Genomic DNA, 5466 nt, shown 5'->3' with positions numbered 1-5466 from the left:
ACTTATCCTGGAATTCAGAGGTCAAGCAGGATCGACTTTGGATTGACCTTCACCTCTGTTCCCACTTTGTGCAAACACAACTCGTGCCCAGGTGGGTGAACTCATCACCTCAGCTTTTCACTCCAGAGTATCCCCTCCTTATTTCCCTGTAGATGAACTCAGATCCACTCCTCACCTCCACTGGTCATCCAAGCGTCCATTCTGTTCCCCACAGGCCCTGGTGGCCCCAGGGAGCTCCCTTGGCCTTTCTCCTGCCCCTCTGCAGCCCGAGGTCGCTACACAAACAGTTCTTGTGTCCCCTCTAAATGACCCCGGGTTTTCTGCTCAATGAATGGCATGACCCGTGCCCACTGCTCATGATTCACCCAACCAAAATCAAGAGCAAATGTTGCTTGGGCTTTAAGAACTTGAAATAACTCTGAAGCAAAAGAAATCACCTTTTTCTTCTGGTTTTTATTTTTATTTTTTCATTTAAGATGCTGGACTTGCCTCTGTGGATGTGTGCTGAGCTCTCACTGCAGGGGACTGTCAGGCCTGAATGGCTGTGAGTTCGTGTTCTTCTCAGTAGGGAATCAGAAATTATTCTTAGACCATAGAATTGTTTTCTGAAACCTTTCCCCTTTCCTCTTTGTGCCTTTGAATTTTTCAGCTGTTCCCTGTTGTCACTTCCCCTGCCTGACTTCTGTGCAGCTCCTAGCTGGGAAAAACTGGGAAAACTTAGGGGGTACAGAGGTGAAATTTTGGGCTGGATTTTCCTAACATTTCTAATTTTGCTGAACTTATTTCCCCAGTGAGAAGAGCACGAACTCACAGCCATGCAGGCCTGACAGTCACTGCGGGAAATCTGACACAGTATTAATAAGTAACCTTTCCTGAGAGCAGTCACCACCCCAGTCCTCCAGCCTTGTCAAATGTTTGCAATGAATGGACCCAAGTTCTAATCCTTAATCTAAATTTATGTCAGCTTTTGTTAGAAAGATACCGGACAGTAAATCATACAAGAGAATTTTAAAATTGCACAAAGAATAACAGGCCCAGGCCAAACCCAACCACCCCCATCACCGCTCCACCCCAATTTTGGGAGAAACAGTGATACAGTTTATAAATACTCTCCTTCCACACTATTCAGTCCTTCACCGCACATCCCCAGAGAGGAGTCCCTCAGACCTTGCTCCCCTGAACACCAGGAGAGCTGGAGTTTCACCCAGATCCCACATTCCCATGGCAGTTAATCCCAGCAGGGAGGCAAAGAGGAAGCCTGCATCCTCTGACATAGCCCACAGCACGGGCAGCACCAGGAGCCCTCCAGGCTCAGACCTCTGGTGCTGAAGCCTCTGGGCTTTGGCTGATCAAACACCACAGCTCTTGGCAAAGATGCCAGGAGAGTCGTGATTCTTCCTGTCCTGAAAGAGAGGAGGAAAAGAAAATTAAGTCGACTGCAGAAGGATTCCAGCTCTCAACTTCTGCTCTGATTCCTCACTCTGGGGTTTTATCCATGACAAGTGACACCAATTCAGAGTGCCCTTTTCCAGCATTTTTATTCCTAACTATTTCAGACATTAAAAGGATGCTCATTTCTCTTATTGTATTCTTTGCTTAATTTTATTAGAGGCATTTTCATCCCAGACCCCACTTGTCAGTTCTTCAATCCTTTAGCACTGGACTTGGCACAAAGGGATACCCGTGGTGCTGCATCACAAGAAATCCCAAAGAGAAACCCCTTCCAAACCTGACGGAGAAAGCTTTCAAGGCACTCCAGAACACAGACAGCTTTTCCTGCCTTGTCAGGCCACACCAATTCTGTCCCATCCACCTGAACTGTGCAGGTGAGGAAAAGGCTTTCCTTGCTCCTCGGGAATCACTGTCTGAGACCACAGATGTCCATCCTGGGCAGCACCTGGAAACAACGTGGGAAAGGCAAAATGAGAGTGTTTTCTATCAGAAAATTACTACTACTAATAAAAATAACAATCAGAACTTCTGGACAAATTTAGTAACATCACTTTGATATGAGAAATACAGGCCATGCCCATCCTTCTAGCCCAGGTGAAAACAGGAAGGAGAACTAGAGGAAAAGCAGAGTCCCTTATTTGATCTCTGGACACAAACGGAGGCCTTTTCCCTGTGAAACCAAACTCACCCTTCCAGGGTTCCTGAGATCAGCTACGAGGAGGCTTTTGGCACTCCAAGAGCAGCTGGGTCACAGCTGGATGCGGCTTGGGTCTGGGAGACACCGTGCTCCTTCTGGAATTATAGCACGCAAATGCCTGCTCCTGGCCCCAGGCCCGGAGATAAAATCTGTGGGGTTTTTCCCTGTGCAACATTGTTCACCCCTCCCAGGTTCCTGAGATCTGCACAGAGGAGGCTTTGGGCACCCCAAAGGCAGCCAGGGTTACAGGTGGGGGCAGCTTGGGGCTGGGAGAAATCCTCATCCATTTGGAATTTTATCAGGCAGAAACCTGGCTGGGTGCACAGGTCTCTGGACACGACCAGTGGCCCTTTCCCCTGTGAAACAAAACTCACCCTGCCAGGCTCCTGAGACCACTTAGGAGGAGGGGTTTGACTCTCCAAGAGCAGTCGCAACGAGAGATGCTCACACAGAAGGCCATGCAGAAGAGGAAACGAGCGCACCCGCAGCCCCCCAAGGCGCGCCCCAACGCCCCAGACCCGGCACTGCCAGCTCGGGCAGTCCCATAAAGCATCCCCCGCCTCCGCAGCGGCGGGACAGGCGGGGCCCGGGGTCCCGAGGAAACCGAGCGTGCCCGGAGGCGCGGCAGGACGGCAGCGCAGCGCCGCCTGGCGGCGGAGCAGGAGAGCAGCGCCGGGCCCCATGGCAGTATCGGTACCCGTGCGCCCCCTGCTGTCCGCGGCGATGCAGCGCCCGATGCCGAGTTCCACGCCCGTGTCGCCGAGGGAGAGGGGCACCGCTGGCTGGGGCCTCCCCGCCGACACGGACAGAAGCCGAAGCAGAAGCCCCGGTGCCATTGGCGGCCCCTACCCAGCGGGCCGGGCTCCGCCGGGCCCGCGGCCCCGCGCGGTATCGGGTCGTCCCGCTCCCGTCTTCGTCGCACCCGGGCCCTGCTCCTGGCATGAAGCGCGTCACCGCCCCGCGCCGTCCCGCCCCCCGCGCGTCATCGCGTGCGTTCGGCGGCCCGCCCCGGGGGCGGTGCCGGGGGCGCTACCCGGGGCGGTGCCGGGGCAGTGCCGGGGGCGGCACCGGGGGCGGTGCCGGGGCGGTGCCGGGGGCGTTCCCGGTCGCCGTGCCGGGGTAGCCCGGGGAGCGGTTCCGGGAGCGGTTCGGGGGGCGGTGCCGATTGCAGTCCCGGTCACTGTCCCCAGTCCCCGTCCCCAGTCCTGGTCCCGGTCCCAGTCCCCGGTTCCGGTCCCCGATCCTGGTCCCAGTCCCAGTTCCCCGTCCCGGAACCCGATCACGGTCCTGGTCCCAGTCCCCAATCCCGGTCCCGGTCCCTGTCCCAGGTCCCCGTCCGCGATCCCGGTCCCTGTCCCATTTCCCCGTCCCGGTCCCCGATCCCAGTCCCGGTCCACGTCCCCGATCCCGATTTTTCCCCCCCTTTCACACTGATTTTTCCCCCGATTTATCAATGACTTTTTTCCCCATTTTTTCCCATTTCTCACTGATATTTTCCCCCATTTTTCAGGGATTTTTTTCCCCATTTCTCACTGATTTTTTTCCCCATTCTTCATGGAGTTTTCCCCCCGTTTTTCACTGATTTTTCCCCATTTCTCACTGACTTTTTCCCCATTTTCCCCCATTTCTCACTGATATTTTCCCCCATTTTTCATGGATTTTTTCCAGATTTATCCCCATTTCCCACTGATTTTTCCCCATTTTTCATGGACTTTTCCCCCCCGTTTCTTACTTATGTTTTTCCCCGATTTCTCATTGATTTCCCCCCCCCCCCCCCCCCCATTTCGCACTGATTTTTTACCCATTTTTCCCCATTTCTCACTGATTTCTTTCGCCATTTTTCATGGAATTTCCCCACCCATTTCTAACGGATTTTTTCCCCACTTTTCCCCATTTCTCACTGATTTTTCCCCCCATTCTTCAGGGATTTTTTTCCCCATTTCTCACTGATTTTTTCCCGCCATTCTTCATGATTTACAGGATACTCTATCGTGAATGGAAAGCAATTAAAGGAAGGGGGGAGGTTACCAGCCACCTGGTCAGCTCAGACAGCAGAGCTGCACACGCTTGTGAGAGCCTGTGAATTATAGCAGGACAAGACATTAAATATATTTACTGATTCTAAATATGCATATGCGGTAATACATGCATTTGGAAAACTATGGGGAAAAAAAGAGGTTTATTAAGCTGCAGAAGAAAGAAGAAAAAAATTGGTTTACAAGGGATGGCAAGCAGTGGATACCAAAAGCTCTAGCCTTACAATTGTTAAAACAACTTCATTAAAGGAGTCGTTCTGTGCCTTCTTTGGGGTGAGGAAAAAAGGCTGAGGGGGGCTCCGACGTGGTTTGGGGCACCCCAAGGTCCCTGGGAGAGGGAGCCGGGCTGCGCTGGAGGAGCAGGTGAGTCGGGCATGGGGGGGGGGTCATGGTGGGTGCCAGAACATTGAGAGGGAGGGGTGGGTGTAGAATGCATGAAAAACAGAACCTTAAAAAATAGCTAAATATAGTCTAAAAGGAATGTTTTATTGGCTTGTGTTTGGCTAGAGGTAGGGTTTTTTTATAGATACTGTAAATAGAAAAGATAAAGAATAAAAATATAGAAGCAAATATAAGAAACCAATATATAAATATATTACATTACATTATATTATGTTATGAAAATAGAAATATATAAATATTCAGACTTTAAAAGGAATGTTTTATTGGTTTTTATTTGGTTAGAGGAGGGTTTTTTGAAAATAATATAGGCAAAAATATACAAATATGCAAAAATAGATACTGACATAAAATGATGATAACTATATATGCATATATATATGTAAGTATAAATCTATAGAAATAAATATAAATATAAAATACATGTATGTAGTATGTAATAGAAATAATTTATCGATTTTAATATGTTCTATTAAATAGTATGTTATAATAGAATGTAAATAGCATCTAGTATATTAATATACTAGTAAAAACTACATGAAATAGTATATAAATATAGAATACACAATATAGACATATAAATCTACAGATATAAATATGAAAACTAAATAGAAAAATATATTCAAATATAATTTAAAATAATCGAGTTTTTTGTTTCTATTTGGTTAGAGGCAGAGCTTTTAAAGAAATAATATTAAAAACTATGAACCTCCAAATATAGATGGATATAGATAAAATAGAAATAACATTAGTAATATAAATCTATGTATATAATGAATAATAAAATAATATTGTATATATGATAAATAGAATAGCAATTAAATTGAATATATGAAATATGTCTAGATTATGACTAGAAATTAAATATTAAAAAATAGATGC

The 5466-nt window shown here is 48.0% G+C and overlaps 1 long non-coding RNA gene across 2 annotated transcripts; it reads right to left on the bottom strand.

Moving 5' to 3' along the window:
• Window positions 1–433: 433 nt before the first annotated feature.
• Window positions 434–3114, bottom strand: LOC148219452 (uncharacterized). Of its 2 annotated transcripts, none has more exons than XR_015799775.1 (3): window positions 2999–3104; window positions 1730–1897; window positions 434–1403 (listed from the first exon to the last, which is right to left on the bottom strand). It is a non-coding gene; the product is annotated as an uncharacterized LOC148219452 (long non-coding RNA). The 2 variants fall into 2 exon arrangements; XR_015799776.1 differs by having other exon boundaries at window positions 1266–1403; window positions 2524–3114.
• Between the last annotated feature and the right edge of the window lie 2352 nt (window positions 3115–5466).

Source organism: Sturnus vulgaris, unplaced genomic scaffold (assembly GCF_052056855.1).
Source record: "Sturnus vulgaris isolate bStuVul1 unplaced genomic scaffold, bStuVul1.hap1 Scaffold_1129, whole genome shotgun sequence".
In the NCBI taxonomy this organism is placed as follows: domain Eukaryota; kingdom Metazoa; phylum Chordata; class Aves; order Passeriformes; family Sturnidae; genus Sturnus; species Sturnus vulgaris.
Note: the sequence above shows the minus strand (reverse complement) of the source record. Positions and strands in the feature narration are given on the sequence as shown.